General features: G+C 43.3%; 1 protein-coding gene across 3 annotated transcripts in view; it reads left to right on the top strand.

Moving 5' to 3' along the window:
* FYN (FYN proto-oncogene, Src family tyrosine kinase) overlaps nucleotides 1–21,522 on the top strand; it is a 210,720-nt gene that overhangs the window by 25,129 nt on the left and 164,069 nt on the right. For 2 of the 3 annotated variants that reach the window (XM_055330828.1, XM_055330826.1), the window contains exon 2: nucleotides 3,065–3,104. The exons of the other annotated variant lie outside the window; for it this stretch is intronic. The gene's annotated coding sequence lies outside the window, so the exon portion shown is untranslated. The remainder of the gene's footprint in view (nucleotides 1–3,064; nucleotides 3,105–21,522) is intronic. 3 annotated transcript variants of the gene reach the window in all.

The raw sequence follows: 21,522 nt of genomic DNA, 5'->3' as shown, positions 1-21,522 counted from the left end.
CATGTTTCTCAAAACATTAGCACGACTTCAGCAGGAAGAATTAAAGCATGGAAAGTGCCCTGATGCCCACAAGCCCGCGGCGGAATGCAGAGTCAACTATTGAAAATGTCTGTAGACCTACATGCGCCTGTGTCCGCACAGACACGTACACACGCGGGGAAGGAGAGGTCCCTCTTGCCTTAAAGCCTTGGAAACTTAAAACTTGAATATCTCAAAAGTTTAGTTTTAGAATAGAAATAAAGTAGGAAAATTGATCATTTTTTGAAGAATAATTGTTTTGAATGTAAGGCAAAAGGTACTTCTGTCTTTTTTTTCTTTTAAAGATTTACTTACCTATTTTAGAGAGTGCACTTGGCGGGGAGGGAAAGGGAGTCCAAGGATCGTGAGATCGCTACCTGAGCCAAAACCGAGAGTTGGACACTCAACCAACTGTGCCACCCAGGCGCCCCAAATAAAAGGTGCTTCTAGTTCACTTCAACATCTGATGACAAAATTTATCTCTTCTCAACTTTTCAGAAACACACCCTTTATTTCCGACAGATATACCTGGTTTTAAAAACAAATGCCACCCTTCATACCAGACAGTGTTTGCCCTGTGAATTTTACTTTCTGGCAATTTTATCTCACCAAAGCATATCCTCTTTGAAACAATGGAGCTAATGCCTAAAAATATCTCAGGCTGTGCTTGCTGGGAGTCTTTGAAGTTGAAGCTGTGACATCCTTCTAGGTTATGGCTGCAGGATGATGCATAGATGTATTGTCTTTGTTAATTAACTCCATCTGTTTTATAAGCCTGAAAAAGAAATTGGATGAAGCTGCCTATATGGAGGGATAGATGATATTCCCTGTGCCATAGTGAGCCAGCAGCCCCGGACAGGTTTTCAGTTTTCCTTTTTGCTACCAGTTGCTCAAGTGCCATGGAGCCAAGGCTCATTCTTTGAGAGCCTGTTGTTGAACCGGGCATCCCGCGCAGTTGCACTTGTGCTGTCTGTAGGAGAGAGGTTAAGTTACCTCACTACTTTGGGAAGGGCTAATGGTTCTCCCAGGTGCTCTTTCTGTGGCAGATGAGGACATCTCTCACCTTGCAAATAGAAAATTCCATTCTGTGAATCAGAACGACAACCTTCCTAAACCTCTTTTGGGAAACGTTCAAGTGGAAGCCAGAGTTCCACTGTATGTATGTTCCCTTTGGTGAAAAGGTTTGTTTGATTGATTGATTGATTGATTATGGGGGGGGCGGGGAAGATGGGCAGAGGGAAAAGAAGAGAGAGACCTTCAGTGCAGGGCTCGACCTCATGACCCTGAGATCCTAACCGGAGCCAAAAACCAAGAGTCAGCTGCTTAACCGACTGTGCCACGGGGGCACCCCTGGTGAAGAGCTTTCATGGTACCGAATTACTCTTTGCTGGTTATAGGGAGGCTAGTTAAAAATTTTGGACAATATGGATTCCCTTTTTTTTTTTTTTTTACAACTCAGCAGGATCCGCATCCCCAGTGGGTTAGCCAGGAGAAAGGCATGTATTGCCAGGTGGCATTTCCCTGGTTAGGCCAGGACAGCAGGTCAGAAGCAAGCAGGAGATGGGGCGAGGTGGGTTGCTAAGGTACGGCTGCAGTGGCATGCTCATTAGCACATTCTCTCCCTCCAGCCCCATGCTAGTTCTCCTGCATGTCTGCAGTGAGTTCATGATTTGAATACCCATCTGCGGAAGACAATATATGAGTTTCTAATTCTCTTCCCCATGGTCATTTTTTTTTCTTCCCTTCATTCTGAGTCATCTTTGATTAAACAAAACAAAGATGTTACTGTTAATTATGCACCCTTTCAAACAGTGCAAAAATTCTTTTGTGCGTGTGTGGGGATGGATGGTTTTGATGGGGAGAGTGATCTATGATGGCAGTATTTTAAACCGTGGACCGGGATGCTAGGGATCCTAATGGAAAAAAAAGTGTAAGTCTCTACTAAGATAGGAAAAATCGTTTCTGCTTTTTTATTCTCATTCCTCAAACGTTTTCCTTTCTGCCCTCACATGGTCAACATAATTCCATTCAAGTATCTTTATTCTCTTTAGACGTCTTATTAAAACTTAGTTCATGGGGATCCCTCAATGGCTCAGTGGTTTAGCGCCTGCCTTCAGCCCAGGGCGTGATCCTGGAGTTCCAGGATCGAGTCCTGCATTGGGCTCCCTGCATGGAGCCTGCTTCTGTCTCTATGTCTCTGCCTCTCTGTCTCTCATGAATAAATAAATAAAATCTTAAAAAAAAAAAAACAGTTCAAACAGCTAAAATTGCAAATAATAAATGAGGTACCATCATACTGGCAGGTTGTAGGCGGAGTGCATGAGCAAACTGGAAATCCGCCGTCGTCCTCCTGGCACTTTAAAGATCAATGTGACATGGGCAGGGGTGCTACAAAATCAGCACCCAGCTCTGCCGGGGGGTGTTGGCACAAGGTTCTAAGGTAATCCTGGGGCTGGAGTCCCGTGGACACGTCGGTGCAGGCTGGGGGGTTGGCACACCTCTCCTAGAGGGGAACTCCAGCTGATGGGAAAGAGGGACCATACCAAGAAGGTGGTTTTGACAGTAAGGCCCACCCACAGTCTAGGAAGTGGGGCACAGATGGGTTGAGGTCCACAGAAGGGAAGAGTTAAGCCAAGAGATGAGTTGAATAAGACCTTAGAAGGCTCTTTTTTTTTTTTTTAATATATCCCAACTATGGATGACTTGTAGGAACCCAGAAGGGGTGTGTGTGTGTGTGTGTGTGTGTGTGTGTGTGTGTGTGTGTGTGTGTCTGTAAGGCTCCATCTTTATTTTTCCTGACTCCAGAAACTCAAAATCTTGTGTTGGCCTCCTCTTTTGGTACAAGGCCAGGTCTTTGTAGTTGCAGGCAGGTGTTCGTGGCAGCTGTGACTTAGCAACAATTGTGTAAATGAGGAAAAAAAAAAAAAGAGTTGTGGGCAAGTTGATTGCAGCAAATGGAAATTCTATGGTGGTACTTTGTGGGAGGTTTATAGGCAAAGAGTGTTCAGTTCTCTTTTGATGTCTGTTTTTTTTTTTTCTTCTACAGTTTTTTGAAGAAGCAGGATGCTGATCTAGACGTGGAAAAAGTAAGTTGACAAGTTCTGCCCTGAGAGCACATGCCTTGTAAATCGGAAAGTGTGTCCCATTGGGACCCAGGACTCGGTCCACTTTTGAACTCTGAGCCTGTAGGTTTCTAAGGGAGACGTTGAGTTGGGAGATGGAGCTGGCACATGAATAGAGAGTCTCACCTCACTTAGGTGAATCTATGATTTCCCCCTCCTCTTAGTTGTAACGCTCGATTTTGGTAATTATGGGAACGTGTAGATGTTTAGCCATAAGATGTGTCTCTTTACCCCAGAAATAGAAGGGAACAGCTGTCCTGTGGCTGATGGCTTCAGGGGCTGCTGAGGGGTGGGCAGCCCTCTGCCCTCAGACTGGTTAAGGAAGATCCCTTCCGTCCATCCGTTTTTGTTTTTCTTTTCTACTCTGAGATAACTCGTGCTTACCTCTGCCCTAGTTGTGCCTTCAGTTTGTAGTCACCGTGTCGCGGGTCATCCTTTCACTCACTTGACCTTTTTCTGATGCCCACTGGGTGTTAGGCACCATGCTGGAATCTGTGGAGACAAGAATGGATGTGACTGACAAGTACACAGGCGATTATTATACATCGCAATAGGAATGTGCAGAAGGGGCTCTGGACGCTCAGCCTGAGGCTGCGCTGTCCGGAAAAGCCCCTCGATGGAGCGCCTGTGTGAAGGAGCCCCGTCCCCGTAGTCACTGCGTCGGCAAATGTTTGCCGGGTCTTCTCTGCTTGTACTTCTCATCTCCCAGCTGCCCTGGGTTCCCAGGAGCGATTCCCGTGAACGGCTGGACGGACAGGGTCTCCCTGGCCACCCACGGGATCCTGTTCTGCCCCAGTCTCAGCAGCTCCGAGTGACAGTCCTCCGTCCCCTGGCCACTCAGGGGCCCCACTTCACCATCAAAGAATGACTTGGGGTTATTTCTCCCTTAGACTTCGGGTGTAAGAGAAGTTCTTCTCCCAGAACTAGAGGCACACTCCGCATGCAGCCAGTGTCCTTCGCGCTGCGGAAGTGTGCCACCCGGAATCTCATTCCGGAACGACTGCGGGCGACCCCTGCTTCTGCAGAATGGCCTGCCGTCTTTCGGTCACAGCCTTCCCTGCTCGTGCAAACCCAGGTGACTCAGGCTCTCAGCAGGCCGGGGTTGGACGGGAGGCGTTGTGAAATCCTGGCTGCTAAAGTTTGGGCTGTGGCAGCCAGGGGCTAGCGAAGGCACTGCTGGGTACTGTGGCCCGCGTGGGCCCCACAGCCAGCGAGAGCCTTGGGGTGCCAGGAGCCACCTCAGGACGGGGTGGCGCAGAAGAGCTGGGCTTGCCCTGCCTTGTGCCGCCCAGGCCATGGCCCGAGGTGAATCCTCCCACCGTGAGAGGGGGCGGGAGGTCCAGTTTATGGGGGAGGCGGGTCTGTTCATTGTGTTCTCAGTACAACCCGATGCCAGGCAGACAAGAGGGCTCAGCAAACGGGGTGGGAAAGCCCTGAGCTGAATGAATTAGCGTCTTGCTTCAGCTCTGCCGTTCACTTGCCCTACGACCTTGGGCAAATCTTTTCTCCTGTGAGAGCCCCATTTCTCTCATCCGTAACACGGTCCCATTCCCCGTTTCAAGTTAAAATCCTTCATTTTTTCACTTAAAAAACACAGAAGCCACACGTATTTCTTTGTTTTCTGACTTGGGCTTTATCCCAAGAAGGTTGTAAAGGGCTGTTGGCCACGAGTCTGAAGGATGCTTAATACGGCCCAGCAGAGGTTGGGAGTTCCTTGAAGGTGCGGCCTTGTCCGTTGTTGGCGCGCCCGGGACCACACTGTCGGCAGCGAGTGCCCAGTGAAGGAAGGAGCTGTGACCAACCCGTCACGTGGGCTGGGGGTTTGTAAGTACTGAGGGAATTCAGAATAAGAGAAGCTGAAAGTGTGGTAGGAGGTGCTTCTTGGACTGCGTGAACCTGAGCTGCCTGCAAGGGACTCTTCCGGCTGCACCCTCTCGGTCACGTAATTAATGACCTGGAAGACGCTCAACCGCCCTAGAGGAGTTCAGCATTTTATTTTTTTTATTTTTATTTTTTTAATTTATTTATGATAGTCATACAGAGAGAGAGAGAGAGGGGCAGAGACATAGGCAGAGGGAGAAGCAGGCTCCATGCACCGGGAGCCCGATGTGGGACTCGATCCCGGGTCTCCAGGATCGCACCCTGGGCCAAGGGCAGGCGCCAAACCGCTGCGCCACCCAGGGATCCCGGAGTTCAGCATTTTAAAAATTCTAATTCAAAAGCCCCAATTCCAGAATTTTTTTCTGATACTGATAGAAGGCTGTGGAGCACAGAGGTATAAATTGTCTTCGCCTGAGTTTTTATATCTGCTGAGAAGAATCTAGAGTGTGCCTCCGTTGTGTAACTAAGGGATACCTGCTGGCCAACCCAAGTGAAGAAAAATCACAGAAGTCATGGTGTGTTTTTTCCTAAACGGATTTTTGAGCTCTCTCTGTCATTTGAACATTTTTGTAAAGATAGAACTATGAATGGAAAATTGACCTTATCGTGACACGTCAAAGAATAAGTTCTAATTATTAATTATTCCTTGTAGGTTATTGAGATTATGCTACATACTGAGTGCTTTCTGTGTGCCACACTAGACAACAATCTTGTGAAGGAACTATGGCCCTTACCATGAGTCGCTTGAGGCACCACAGCAAAAACAAGGATTCTACTTACATCTGTCTGGGTCTAGAGCCCTCTCTTTCTCATAACCGTAGCTTACCTTGCAATTGATACAATATTCAAGACAATATATTTCTGTGACCTCTTTTTAAAAGGTTTTAGGAGTAATAAAAAAGCAATGTTACTTTCTAGAAGACGTCTGAATGGGGTTGCCCTGCCACCACGCACTTCTTCAAAGCCGTCATTGTTGTATAGTTATTTGTGCAGTAACCGTCTCGTATCGGTGTTCCCTATTGAACCGTAAGCTTTGTCAGATCTGAATCTCTACGTGAGCTAATAAGCCTAGTGCCTGGCTTCTAGATTGCCCTCTTAAAATGTTGACCACTGGCACATGACCAAATTAGAGTCCGTGAGAGCCACTTTGGTAAGTGGCAAAGTAAAAAAATCTTACTGTGTACTCCAGAAATCATGTTTTTCTTCTCCATCTATAGGTTTTATCTGTGGAAACCATGCCAGTTAATAGCATTATATGGAGATAAGACCATCACTCCTTGGCGTCCTCTTCAAAAGTACCAAGTTTCAAGTAGACAGATGAATAGATACTTCTTGAGAATGAAGTAATCTGTGCAAAAGCAAAGAAACTCTAAGGATAGAAGAGGGAGGAGCAGTAAGAGCACAAGGGAGACATTAATACTGCTTTTTTTTTTGTCTCAAAAGAATCTTCTTGCATTATTAAGGGATACACTTCTGAGTATGGTTTACACAAATCACTGATTTAAATATATACAGTGTATCTTCCAAAAGTAAAACCCATACTCAACTGAATTTTAAAGAATATGTAATCAGGTTAGGTCAGAAGGACAAAAAAAATGTACTTTTTGAAAAATAAAACTGATTAAATTGATTTATCCTATTTGGTAATTTAAATCATGATTTAAATGGACTTGATTAAAATAATAACTACTTTGGTCATAATGACTTTCAGAGGGCTAAGGAGTGAGGTTTGATTTCCATGTGTCCTGCATGGCCTCTATTTAGCATGATTGCAAGTATTTGACAGTTGTCTTGAGAGAGACCCATCATTGTTGTAGTTTCAGTGAGAACAACAATCTCTGTATTGCTGTTCTGTTTGCAGGGTTTAGATAAGCTGTCTTCAAGCCACGAATATGGCCATAGATAGACATACTGTCTATTTGATAGACACAGAGGCCACCCCAAATAAAAATTGTCATTCAAAAGAAAAGTAAATAGAATTATTTAGAATGTTTCCTTTATCCCAGCAAATTCCTTAAAATGTGTTCATCCATAAATGTAGAATGTATATAGAAGTTGCTCCATTTTTTATGTGTTTCTTTTGTTTTTAATAAGTCCCAAGAGAAATGATAATATCCTAGTTTCTTATTGTGGGGTTAATAGTTATTTAAAAAAGAAAATGAAAAAAATAATAATAAAAAAATAAAAAAAGAAAACGTGGTTCTATACAATTGGCTCACAATTTGAGACTGCATCTGGAATCAAGCTTTAAAGCCATGTGTATGTGATTCCTACATAGCTGCCCCAGAGATGGAAAAATTAATTCATGTAAGATTTTTCTTTAGTAGAGGAATAGGATTTTCAGGGGTCACAAGGTCAGCAGTGCTTATATGGGGAGTCCAAAGGCATGAGGATGTGTCTCTAGTGAGAATGTGTGTGTGTACTGGGGGGAGGCTATGCTGGTTGCCATAAGGAGGTAGAAAGCGTGAAGAAGTAGAGGGAAGAACACCCATAAGCAGAACTCCTTGCCCTCTGTAGAAGCCATTGCTTCTGAATGGAGTGCAAGTCTCACTAGGTGGTGTGGGGACCAGCCCTGGTCGGTCCCCAGATGGAACTAGCTACTCCTTAGGCCTTCTCTGATCCACACGCTTAGAGCTGTCATCCCTGGGGCCTATGGGATGCCCACTTGTGTCTCATTCTCCAGCCTCTTACTGAGTAAAGGCTGGGCTTCCCGCAGCCTGCTTTCCTGGTGACTAGGGATCAGGGAAAAAGGATAGTTTTGGTGGGTAGTGGTGGGGGACGGGGACAGGGGAAGGGGGTTGGTGTTTGGGAGGGAGGAACTTGCGTAGAGCTCTGTTTTAGGTTGAAGAGCAAACGGTTTTAGTCCTGTACCAAAAACAGTTGTTCTATATCACCCATAATGCCTGACCAACTTTCTTTCATATAAATCTCTGGATTATAAACCTGCTGCCGTGGAAGAGAAACAGCAGTGCTGCTGTGGAAGAGAAAACATGCCCTCTGCCAATTCGAATTTCTAAGATAATAAAAGATCCCTCTTCCTAGACATGATAAACTCTGGCAGATGTTGATGACCATTGGAAGAACTACAAATAACAAAATTTATGTTGTGATCAAGGAAAAAGTTGAAAAAAAATAGGGGTGAATTGTCTAGGCTTGGATGAAGAACACATAATTCATTTGTTCCTCAAACATCACCAAACACCTATGGGCTAACCACGGTCCCACGCCACATGTTATCTTACTCAGTTGCCCTATTTTACATATGAGGGAAATGAAGCTGAACAGAAGTGAAATGATTTGCCCAAGGACTTACATGTGGAAGTGGTAAGAACCAAAAGTAGCTCTTAAACCTGGGATACCCTTCTGTTTCCACTCAACAGTGGATATTCTCTTGTACTGAAGCTCAAAAGAGCAGAAGACAAATGAACAACCATCATCAGCCTCATGCAGTTTAACTGGTAGTTTTATACGCATCTTTCCTTTTTCTCTTCCCTGAATTTAAAGGGACTTTCACCTTTATTTGTTTAAAAATAGTAATGATGTTTTTTATCAAAGAGAAATTAGAAACTTAGAAGAACCATCTCTTTGAATCTGACATGGTCCCACCAGGTGGTCCCCTGGGGGTGACAGCAGCGGCAAGAGAGTGACTTCCCACGATGGCATTCTATAGGAATGGGAGTCCAGGGAGGCCTGTTCCTGGGCTCAGGATGATCTCATTGTCCTCACCTCTGTAGCATTTATCATCCTGCAAGGAGAGAGCTGGATGCTGCCAGGAGAGAACGGGGAGAAATGCAGCCCACTTGACAATGAAGAGTCAAGACAAGCTCCCACCTACTCGGTAGTCTTTCTTCTGTAGCCCAATTGCCGCATAATTTCTTCTATTGCAGCCAGGCCTGCTGGGGAGAGGTTGGAATCACTCGGTTGTCTGCCTTGCATAGATTTATTGTCTGCTGAAATCCCCTGTGAAGGAGAGATTATTAGTAAAATAAGTGTAAAGAATGGCTTCGAAGATACTTTTGACACTGCCCCGAAACACTTTCCAAAGCAGAGCTGCGCTTCTTCTGGGCTGGCGTGTGTGTATGGGGATGCGACCATCAAAATACCCAAAAATTCAGGCTTTTCCCCTAACACAGGTTACCACGGCCCACTTTGGGGCAACACCAAAAGTGTAAGCAGAAAACCTTCGTGTTAGTTTGCTGCGGCCGCCGTAGGAAGCGACCACACACTTGAAGGCTGCAAACAACAGATTTCTTCTCTCACAGTTTTGGGGGTCAGAGTTCACAGCAGGAGGTCGGGAGTGTGTCCCCTCAAGAGGCTTTGGGGGAAACCTGTTGGTTACCTCTTTTAGCTCCTGGTGGAGACAGGCGTTACTTTGATTTATGACCGTGTCACTCCAGCCTCTGCCTTTCCCTTCAAGTTCTCTTCTCCTCTGTGTGTCTGTCTGGTCTCCCGACCATCCCTCTCCTAAGGATGCCTGCGATGGCTTTCAGAACCCAGATAATCCAGGATGAGCTCCTCCTCCCAAGATCCTTAACTTCGTCATACCCTACCATTGCATTCCGTACGAGGTGGCAGCCACAGATTGCAAGGATTAGGAAGTGAACATCTTGGGGAGGGGGTGGACATTTTTCTGCCTCCCACACCTTCTCTTTTCAGAATTTCTACATTTCTCATTTCCTGAAACATACAGCTTATGACCACTCGTTTCACACATTACTTCAGCGAGCTTAATTTTTTCCTAGAAGGGGGCCCTTGGGAGTCCTAAGAACCAACCTGGTGTCCCAGGCCACAGAACAGGCAAGGCCAGGCCTATCATCTTCCTTAGACTGAAGTGATTGTAAGGATGAGGAATCATGGGCGCTGAGAGCAGGGAGGGGCCTTCGAAACCGTAGCCTCCCAGACTTCGGGGGAGACTCAGGCCAGAGATGCAGGGTCACTCGAGTCTAGAGTGGAGATGGGATCAGCACCTACTGCCTCAGCCCACCTCTTCTGCTGTGTCCCTTTGTGAGTCCAAGCTGTCCTCCATCATATATGTCTCCTCCTCATCCTTCTTGTGACAGTTCTTTAGTACCTGAGAACCCCAACCCTGCAAATCCCCCTTTCCTTGGCCAACAGCCCTGTTCTTACAAATATTCTTACATTACCCGATATCAGGCATTCTGCTGTTCTGGTTACATCCCCCTAGAGGTGTTCCCTTTATGTCATTGTCTCTTTAAGAACATAGCGCTGAGATATGAACAATACTTCTGAGATGGCGTGCCCAGTGTAGGGCAAGGACTCTACTCCTAGAACTGTTAGGTCTTGTGAGATGCACATGTTTTCTGCATCATTACGTGCTACACTTAGAGGAACCAAGGTGACACTTCCATTTAGGCACCCTGTCACACTTTTCAGCTTTCATTGAACTCAGGTTCAGTAAACATCCTTAAGACTTTCAAATATGAATTGCTCTAGACCTCTCCCTTTTGCCCCTGCCAGGAAGAAGAGCTGGGTTTCTGTCAGTAGCAGTATGGGATCAGCTTGGGACCCAGAGTAGAGTCCAGACAGAGATCCAGAGAACAGATATATCCATGGGCTGGGGCATGCTCACAGGGATGGTACCAGCAGCAGACAGCAAACAGAAGGCAGTTAGGACAATTTGGTGAGGCATAGAACTGGAGAAAGTCTTGTGTAGGTGGCAGTCTAGCTGGACAGATATTTGGGAGCAGAATTGTCCCGCTGAACAGGCCAAAGGGCAGATAGGAGGCACACTGTTATGGAGGGACAAGACTCCAACCAGGGAGCTGATGAAAAGAGTTGAGTCCCAAAGAATGAGTTAGAGTCAACTCCCAAAGCAGGGGAGGGCCCAAGATGGGAGCTTGAGTCCAGAGACCCAAAGGAAGCCCCTAGTCTGAAGTCAGAGTCACAACACGGATGTGCGGCTGTGAATCTGTGGCCTGGAGCCTCCCCTGCTCAGAGCCTGGGGTCAAGGTCACGTGACAGAACTTGTGAACAGGGCTGTGTTGTCCCAGTTGAGCAGATTGGAGGGTGCAGGGCAGAGTGCACCCTCCTATCTATACGCAGTTGATTTCTTACTATGAAAAGTAGGGTTTTATTCCCGTGAATTCTTTGGATTCTTTTTTGCCGGTGGTTTGGTCAGTTGTGGCAGTCACTGCAGCCTGTTGAAATGTTTTAAGATCTCTGTTCTTTCCTCTGATTGATTGACTGTCCCCTCAGTTGTGAATTATTTGTGATATCTCTAAGCACATCTTGCTGAAAACCTCACCAGGGATGACCTACAAAGTCCTGCTGTGCATGGACCTCCCTCCAGGTCAGTGTTGCTCCTCTGTGATGTTGGCACCCCTGGGTATGGTTGCTTAGTCACCTCTGAGGCCTTCAAACTGAATTGTCCCTTAGCCCAGGGTTTCCCATCTCAGGCAGCTACGCTTGGCGCACCTGTCAGATGCTTTGCTGACATCTAGGAGCTCAGTGTCTATAACTCTGATAGTCCTGCAGAAAGGGCATGAGATAAGCGCAGGGCCCCAGGAAGGGAGAATGGGTAGCGTGTTTGGTCACTCGCTTCTTTGTGGGCAGAGGTCCCCAATTGTTCGCACTGACACCCATGGGTTTCAATCCTAAGTCCCACTTCCTGTAACATATTTGTGGGTGTTAGCCCGTGGGTGATTTTTAAAGCAGAACTAGAAGCCAGTATTCAGATGCAGAGTCCTAATCTCCATTTCTAGTGTTCACCTCTTCTAAAGACATCCTTCTTTGCAGATTACGTGTAGTGTATAAAAAGCAGACCCTACAGTTGGGTGCGTAAGGCCATTTCTTAGAAGATGTAGGAGTGTTCATTAAGTTGTGAAATGTGCCACTACTAAATGTAGTCAGCGTGTAAAGTGAAGGAAAGGAAGTGAGATGCTGTGTGGATCATTTATGTTAACAGAAGAAGGGGGGTAAAACAATTCACTCATTTGCATAGTCCTTCCAAATAAGCCTGCCAAGACCAAGTGAGGTGGTTTCAGGGTCAGTCACGAGGCGGCATGATGTAGTGGAAAGAGTGTGTGGGCCTCAGGGGCTTAAGTAAGTCCTGCTGTGCCACCGAAAAGCTGTATGATGTTGGCTGTGGGGGAAACAGATAGATGACGAATTGCAAAGGTGGTGAGTGTCTGAGGGAAGGTACAGGGAATATGATGCAGGAGCATCCCAAATAGCAGTTCACAACTTCTGTTGGTTGTTCCCCCTGCTTTGGGCAATACTGGCCAAGGATTGGATAACTTCCAAGTGTGACAGGAAACAGATCCATACTTGGGCTGGAAGAATGGGAAGGGGAGAGAAGGTTCCTTTCCACGACGTTATTTTTTCTGTTGCTCTTCATCAAGATTTAATGCCACAGTAATTTAAAACAAACAGAACCTGTGCTTGTGGGTGGGAGACAGATTTTGTTCATCTTTGGAGGAATATTCTGAAAAGTAGTCCTAAACTGGTAGTATTAGAAGCAGTAGTTTTAAAAAACAAAGTAACCGCCACTTTGCCCGTCATACAGTTATCAAATAAGGGGAAAAACTTTTTTTTTTCCTTTACCAGAGAGCTTGACCTATGTGTCAAGGTGATACTTATTGCAAAAAAAAAAAAAAAAAGTAAATTTGATAATGGGGTTAAAAGTTTGAACAGCCCATAGATATTAAAAATGAAATAATTTATAAAACTTACAAAGTTTGGAAGTCCTCACAGTGATCCACAGGGAAGTTTTAGGTGTGGGAGAGGCCTCATTGGCAAAATGTCAGCACTTTTTTTTATGTATTACCTATGACTGGAAGAACAAAAAAAATTTGACAGTTACTATAATATTTACTGTATTTTCTCATATTTGGTTATATTTATTAATACAAATACTGGCTACTAGCCAATCTTGTAACTTTTTTATTATTCTATTTATACAGTGGCTTAGAGGAAAGTATAATTAGGCTTCCATGTTTTCTAGGTAGTAAATACAACAACAAGATGTCACGTAATGTTTTTGAAGGCAAAAGTAGAAAGCTTCAGAAAGAATTTCAGAGCCAACGGAGCAAGATGTGTGAGGGCAGGAAAAAGTACTTGTTTGGTTTGGTGTTTTTTTTAAAGTTTTTTTTTTCTTTAATAGACTTTATTTTTTAGAGCAGTTCATATCAAGATTGAGGGGAGAGTACAGAGATTTCCCATATACCCATGCCCCCACACATGCACAGTGTCCCTCATTAGCATCCCCATCAGAGTTGTACAGTTGTTACAACTGATGAGCCTATGTTGACACAGTGTCCTCACCCCAAATCCTCAGTTTACATTAGTGTTCATTCTTGGTATTGTACGCGTTACAGGTTTGGGTAAACATACAGCAATGCGTGTCCACCATTATGCTATTATATAGGGTATTTTTCACTGCCCTAATGATCCTCTGTGCTCTGCGTGGCCATCCTTCCCTCACCCCTAACTTCTGGCAACTGATTTTTTTTTTTCTAACTGTCTCTATGGTTTGGTATTTTACAAGATGTCATGTATTTGGAATCATACACTAGGTGGCCTTTTCAGATTGGCTTCTTTCACTTAGCTATATGCATTTAAGTTTTCTTCATGTCTTTTCATGGCTTATTAGCCCATTTCTTTTTAGCACTGAATAATATTCCGTTGTCTAGATGTACCACAGTTTATTTATCCACTCACCCCCTGAAGAACATTTTGGTTGCTTCCAAATTTTGGCAATTGTAAATAAAGCCACTATAAATATCTGTGTAGAGGGTTTTATGTAGACACAAGTTTTCAGATCCCTCAGGTAAATACCATAGAGCATGATGAAAAGCACTTGCTCTTTGTTGGAATTTAAATTTTTTTAAAATTTTTTTTATTTATTTATGATAGTCACACAGAGAGAGAGAGAGAGAGAGAGAGAGAGAGAGAGAGAGAGGCAGGCAGAGACACGGGCAGAGGGAGAAGCAGGCTCCATGCACCAGGAGCCCGACGTGGGACTCGATTCCGGGTCTCCAGGATCGCGCCCTGGGCCAAAGGCAGGCGCCAAACCGCTGCGCCACCCAGGGATCCCTCTTTGTTGGAATTTAGAAATTTTTTTGTATTTCCTTAGGGGAAGAGCCCAAATCACTTCTTGCCATAGGCTTGTTTGCATGTAAATTTAGTCAGCCACCATTTCACCTGATGCTTTAACCCATAAACATCCATTGTTGTGTATCTGCTCAAATTTGAATGGTGAATAACAGAGTTTTGTGTTTTCTTTTGTATCACATATCTTCCAGCTCCATGATCATTGAGAGCTCTCTATACCCAAACTGAAGGATGCTTTTCTCCAAAGGTCCTCCTTTTTTCTGTTTCTTTTCCCCACAGTTGGGTCTGAGTCAAGTTATTACCTCTCACTTTGGAATCACCTTTGCTGGCTTGGTAGTTCAGACCCGTCTTCAGTTCCTCTTTATTGCTCAATTCGGCATTCTCTGTTGAGTTGTGCACTTAGCTCAGCCCCTTGACTATAACAACATCGTGCCCCTCAGAGGCTGAGTATAGGGTTTACTTTGCAGTATCTTACCACCTCTCTGCATAAACCTTTCCTTACTTTTTTCATAGTTTTTTTCATATTCATTCTTCACTTAGTGTGTCTTCTATGGTCAAATGACAATTGGCCCATTAAAGCAAAAATGGAGGCGTGCTATTCTTTTATGTCACAATGAAGATGGCATGAAACATTTTTCAATAATTTTTATATTCCCCAAATGAATGAGACCAATAGTGAAAGGGGTAAGGGGGAAAGGGGAAAAATGAGTGGGAAATATCAGAAAGGGAGACAGAACATGAAAGATTCCTAAGTCTGGGAAATGCACTAGGGGTGGGTGGTGGTCACTGGGTGACGGGCACTGAGGTGGGCACTTGACGGGATGAGCACTGGGTGTTATTCTCTATGTTGTCAAATTGAACACCAATAAAAAATAAATTTATAAGAAAAAAAAATAAAACCTTCTGATAAGAGAAAAAAAAAGAAACATTTTTCAAGAAAATCAAATTCCCTAAACTCAGGTCTTTAGGAGAGTGGTACAGTTTATGTATTTTTTTTCTAGAAGTAGTCTGCTAAATAGGAGGAAAAACCAGTGTAAAACAACTTTGCCAAATTCATTTGCTTTTGAAATAACCTATCAATTTTAATTTTTAAGTAGAAAATAGGAAAAGCTTTTAGAATAAACATTACTGTACTGGAACAAATTCAATAAGAATTCTTATTTTGTCTAAATTATGGCTATGGTACCAAGATCAGGGACTTTTGAGGGTGTCTAAAGTTAGAGTAGAAAAATAATCTCAGAGCTTACCCTTAAAAGAAGCAAAAAAGATGAAGAATCATATAAAGGTTGGAAGCCTGGGTGTCTGAGAGAGGGATGGAATTAAGATTATTTTGTAGGAAGAAAGGAAGAGTGGTTTGGGGCAGTCAGGTGGGTAGGAGTAATGCAGTGGAGCAAGCTTGACAAGCTTGTGTTGGGTGGTTGGGTCAGGTTGGGAGATGGAGGCCAGCACTGCTACTTGCAGCAATTTGGTATAATGTAGCAAACAGCCATTGCACTCTGGGTGGCATTTCAGGTCCCCTTGCAGTACAGTTGGCAGTTCAGTTACCTCTGAATGAGACATCACCACAGAGTTTACCTCCCCATCAATGGTGGCCTGAATGAATGCTCCCCATGAGTCTGTGGAGAGAATAAAGGATGCCACGTTGGGTCTTCAGTGGTCGTCCTATTTGATTGGAGGAGGGAGTTGGACAGAGTAAGCGCTCAAGTCTAAGGACAGAGTTCTGAGCTGAGGGCTCCACAAGGGTCAGAATGCCTGGAAGGAGGCGCTAGGGAGTCAGATCCAGAGCTTGCAGTGACATGGAAAATCATGATGATAATGATGATGTCTACAAACACACACACACACACACACACACACACACACACGGAAGTGTCTGTCTGTGTCAGTCATATACATATATGCATACGCAGAAAGGGGAGTGGAGGGAAAAGGGAGTAAGACCCTTGTACCCATCCTGCAACATAAGAACTGGAATACCAACAGTACTTTGGGAGTCCTTATGTGTTCCTGGCCATACTCCTCTCTCCCGGCACCTCTACTGAATTTTGTGTTTGTCATTTCCTGGCTTGCCTGTGTGTGTTTCCCTATGGCTTTTCTGTGTAATCTATTAAGTTTGTTTGCCTTGGGCAGACAAAAATACTAATATCCATATAGTATTCTTGTATCATTTGCTTTTTTTCAGTCTTTTTTTTTTAAGATTCATCCTTGTTGATGCATGAAATGACATACATGAAATTCACTTATCTCCACTGCTCTACGATTTTGAATTGTGGGAACATACTACAGTTTATTTATCCAGTCTTTTCTCAACAGACATTTGGGTCATTTCCAATTTTGGGCTATTTTAAACAGTGCTGCTGTGAACTTTCTTATATGTGCATCCCGCTATAAACAATTTCTCTAGGACAGGTGCCTAAGAATGTTGGGGTCTTAGAGTATGTGCATCTTCAACTTTACTGGATAATACCAAATTGTTTTCCAAAGTGGTTATGTTTGGACATTCCATTTGATCTTCCCATGAGTAAACCTATTACCTTTTAAGAGAAAGGGAAGTCCGAAGTGCAGGATTGTCTAAACATTGAAGAAGAAAAAGGATATCATTAGAGTCTGATGAAGTATAACCCCGCCATCAAAGTGTAGGGTATAGAGAGCTGGGAATATGAAGAAAAAGGTAAGGGTTTTAAATAGGCACTATGGGTAGGGTGAAAGGTTATCTTGCATGGACTGTGGTCAAGGTGTCATTAAGAGGCATATTCCATCTCCGTAGGACTGAATTCTCCAGTTCCCCCTTTTTTACTCTGCTCTTCCTGAGGAGGAGGAATCACTAGTGCTCCCTCTGGGGAGCAGAAAGATGCTTCCAGACATAGAAGTGTGCTCCTCCCACATCACACTGATGGTGGCATGGATTCTACCAAAGTTTTCAAAACACACACGGAGACCCACAAATATTTTGGATGTTACTCTCCTCCCAATGTAGGAGATTTTTCTGACAGCCATGTTTTATACTTTATAAATTCAGTGAACTCACACAGGGTCGGATATTGCTGTCTCTTTTACGTCATAGGATTATTTGCTTAAAAACTCAGAGCTACTCCCCTGTTGCTCAGTCACTAGACCTGAGGAAAAATGGTAAATTAATTATGAAATAGGACACGGTCCTGGGTTAGCATGTTGACCTCATTTGTAAGTTTCAACCACTCTGACACATAAAGCTGATAAGATTTTTTTTTTCCAAAGGATTTTCCATTCCTCCACATCTAGATTTTAGGAAGGATGACTTCTTTGGTTGGCATTCCTAGGAAACTGAAAGTAGAGCACTAACCCATTCACAGCACATGTTGTCTGGAGTCTCAGAAGTACAGCCTTTTTTAACTTGTTATTTTTGGGTCACCCTTCATTAATAGCATTCATCAGATTTATTTGACTCTAGGCCTAAGAGCTCAAGGATGGTGGCATTTTCAAAATATTTTAATCGTAGTTTTTTTTTTTAAATCACCTGTTGATTGGTATTGTCTATTTGAAGCTTTCAGCGGTGACAATACATATTTGGGAAGGCAGCATGGTATACTCAAAATAACACCATGCTTTGCCCCCAAAACTGAAAAGAACATCAGCATTCCACAGTTTGAGGTCTCATTATGTAAACTATGATGTGTCTACTCATGGAATATAATATATTAATTAAAATGATTAGAAAGGGACGCCTGGGTGGCTCAGTGGTTGAGCATCTGCCTTTGGCCCAGGGCATGATCCTGGAGTCCTGGAATGGAGTCCCACATCAGGCTCCCTGCAGGGAGCCTGCTTCTCCTCTCTCTGCCTGTGTCTCTCTCTGCCTTTCTCTCTGTGTTTCTCATGAATAAATAAATAAAATCTTAAAAAAATAAAATGATTAGAAAAATTGTTAAACGAGTTAGACAAATATTTAGTTTTGCTAAGTGGAAAAAAGCAGGATACCAAATTGTGGACTATGAGCATAATTTTGCAAAGCATAATGCATGCACAGTGAAAGCCTACAAAAACTATGCCAAATGCTAACAGTTGTATTTGGGTTATGAGATTATAGGGATTTTTGCCTCCATGTTTGTTAACGTGGTTATATTACTTTTATAATAGAATTAATTAAAAGGCTGGACTTAAGAGAGATCAGTCTGGATTCAAATTGCCACTCTACCATCAACCAGCTGTTTGACGTTAGGTAGGCTACTTAACTGGCTTCCTCAGGAGCTGAAGATGTTATATCTACCCCCAGAGAGTTGTTGCTAGTCAAATGAGGTCATATTCCCAATCATCCCGCCCCCAGTCCAAGTAGCTGGTATGGTGGTTCCTACCCTCTGCAGTTTCCCCTTCTCTTGTGAAACAAGCCTTGCCCAGTACACACCCAACAACCATGAGTGGTGCTCTCTTATTAGCTGGTTTCTATTTTGTCCAGTTGGGGCCCACTCTGATGTTAGCAAACACTTTTGGCCTCTTGGGACTTCTGTTTTAGCAGTGACAACTGATGGTTATTTTAGAGAAGTGATTGGTGAATAAGAATGTTTGGCATTATGTGGAAGGAGGGGAAATTTGAAGAACTAGACTTCCTAAATGTTGGAGAATTTCAGCTGTTCAAATATATATCTATATTGCATTGACACAAATATGCTTGCTTATTTGAGGACATCTTTATTAACATCCCTTGGCTAGTAAGGAGAGAATATGTTATATGCTTGCTAAACAGGCTGGTGATTTTATCTCCGTGCCAAGTTCTTCTAAGAGACAAATACAAATAATATATAAGAGAAGATTTAGCAGGATCCCCAGGGGCTGTGTGTGAGCCCTACAATGTTAAACAAGCTTTATGATGATAGAAGATGATCGTGTTCAGCAGTTGGTGTAAGCAGGGTCAGAGATGCTCAATGAAATCCTGGTTTTTAACTTATTTCAGGATAAGTTTATTCAGGCAGGGAGAGGAAAACTCATTTCTTTTTTCTTTTTTAAAGATTTTATTTTTAAGTAAAAATTTATTTAAGTAATCTCTATACCCCAGTGTGGGGCATGAACTCAGGACCATGAGATCAAGAGTCACATGCTCTATCAACTGAGCCAACCAGACACCCTGAAAACTCATTTCTTAAGAGTAATAGCCAGCTACAGCTTGGCTAGGTACTGGAAAATGTTATCTTGCTCCAGTTTAGCAAAGGTCCAAAAAAAGATGCCCATATTCACAGCGCCCAAGTCATCCCATCCACTTGGACCAGTACTCAGAGTATCTGAGATCTCCCCTAGACTCTTAGCCTTACAGTCTGAAGACAGGAGTACATTCCTGACCTACTCAAGTCTAGAATCCAGGTCTGTGCACTCCCCGGTCATGTCCTGTTTGGAATAGCAGACTCTCCCTCTGCCTCCAGCTACCTTTGTACAAGTCACTGGACATGCTGAGCCTCACTTTTGTTATAAGAGGAGAGGTTTAATCGCTAAGGACCCTTCTGGCTCAAAAGTCCAAAAATTCTGTAATTCCTTTGGGTCTTCCTTCCTTTCTTTCTTCTTTTAACATGTCAGCATCTGGAGAGGTACACATAATTAAACTATAGGAAATCAACTATAAATTCTTGTTCCTTCAAGTTTGAGGCTCTGAGTCAGGCCCCCTGTCTTTTGTGGATAGCTTGAAGGGATCAGAATATTTCTCCAAAGACCACAGTTGCCCATGGCATAGTCTTCTTGGCCCTACAAAGGTCTAAAAAAAAAACCACCAGGACAACTGGAATGCAGCGGTAGGAGGTTCCTTGCCAGTGAAACAAGCTGTTGTAGCCCTTTAAGAAGGTGACTAGAGCAAGAACAAGAAATGAAGGGCATACAGGCTGGATGGGAAGAAGTACAGTTCTCTTTACTTGCAGGTGACATGGCTGTTTATATAGACAAATCCTAAGGAATGTATAAAACTACTTCTAGAAAGAGCTAATAAATGAATTCAGTGAAGTCATAGGATACAAGGTCAATATACGGAAATCAATTGTATTTCTATATATTAGCAGCTAATAGGTAGAAAATGAAGCTGAAGAAACAATTCTTTATATAATGGTAACAGAAGAACATAAAACACTTAGAAATAAATGTAACAAAACTATCAGTTGGCACTATCTCTGAGGGCACTTAAGGGTAATGGGTGCTAACAGTCCCAGACAGTTCCCTGGGGAGTGGACTTTGTTTTTGTAGCTCTTATCATTTCTCAAGGGAAAAAGCTATATCAACCTGCATGGTTGTTGTTTAGCATCATCAAGATGTGGACTGTAATGTCAGTTTGTACTCAAGAAGCCATGCAGCACTCCTGGGGCCATTTCATAATCTATCTGATACTAAGCATATCTCCATTGCACTTTGGGTATAGAGTGAAGTCCTGCGTGATTTACGGGGCCTGATTAAATCTCAGGCATAAGATACTCACTCAGAAAGTTGATTTTTTTCTTTATCCTTTGTTCTTGCTTCTCTCTAGGGTGTGATGAGGCATTTAATCCATCAGACAGCAGGACGGACCTATGTAATGAATTTTTACATGCCCTGGTCATTTTAATGTAATCGTCCTTGTTTTAAAAGGCTTCGTTAAGTCTATTGTTAGGATGGTAAAACTACCTAAGAGAGACAGGAGGGCTTTTCCCATTTTCAGAATTCAACAGACAGTTTCTTAATTGCACTGCTTTGGGTGAATGGTAATTAAATGGGTTGGGAGAATGTGCAGTATTTATTTATAGTAACAGGCATGTCATGTATTTATAGTCACTACTGCACAGTGTACTTGATAACATCCTTTTGGGGGAAAAAGGGTCATGACTATTAAAGTAGTTTCAACAACTGTTTTTGGCAGGCCTTCGAATCTAGCTGTGAATATTAACAGATCCAGGTACTTTTATATTAAAATACCATACATAGCAAACCTTTTGCAAGGAACCTGCACTTGCAAAATTCTAAATATACTTTTAACATTTTTAATTTAAAATATTTAGGGACGCCTGGGTGGCTCAGTGGTTGAGAATCTGTCTTCAGTTCAGGGCGTGACCCCGGGGTCCTAGGATCCAGTCCCGCATCCCTGCAGGGAGCCTGCTTCTCCCTCTGCCTATCTCTGACTCTCTCTGTCTCTCTCTCTCTCTCTCTCTGTCTCTGTGCCTCTCATGAATAAATAAATAAAATATTTTTTAAAAATTAAAATCCTTAAATATGTTTGCCAGTGTCAGTAGTCTTTGGAGTTTTATAATGTACCTTAATTGTGATAAGATGATAGGCGAGTGACTCTTCCTTGGTTCTTAAATTTGGTGATAAATGCAATATTAACACCTTCCCCTTAATGTGCTCTGACAGGGTAGATTCATCAAGCAGATAGAGAAATTTTCCATCCACTGTCAAGGATCTTAGTACCAAGGAAACCACTGTTGGGGGGCCTTTTATTTTATTTTATTAT

Source organism: Nyctereutes procyonoides, unplaced genomic scaffold (assembly GCF_905146905.1).
Source record: "Nyctereutes procyonoides isolate TBG_1078 unplaced genomic scaffold, NYPRO_anot_genome, whole genome shotgun sequence".
Classification (NCBI taxonomy): Eukaryota; Metazoa; Chordata; class Mammalia; order Carnivora; family Canidae; genus Nyctereutes; species Nyctereutes procyonoides.
Note: the sequence above shows the minus strand (reverse complement) of the source record. Positions and strands in the feature narration are given on the sequence as shown.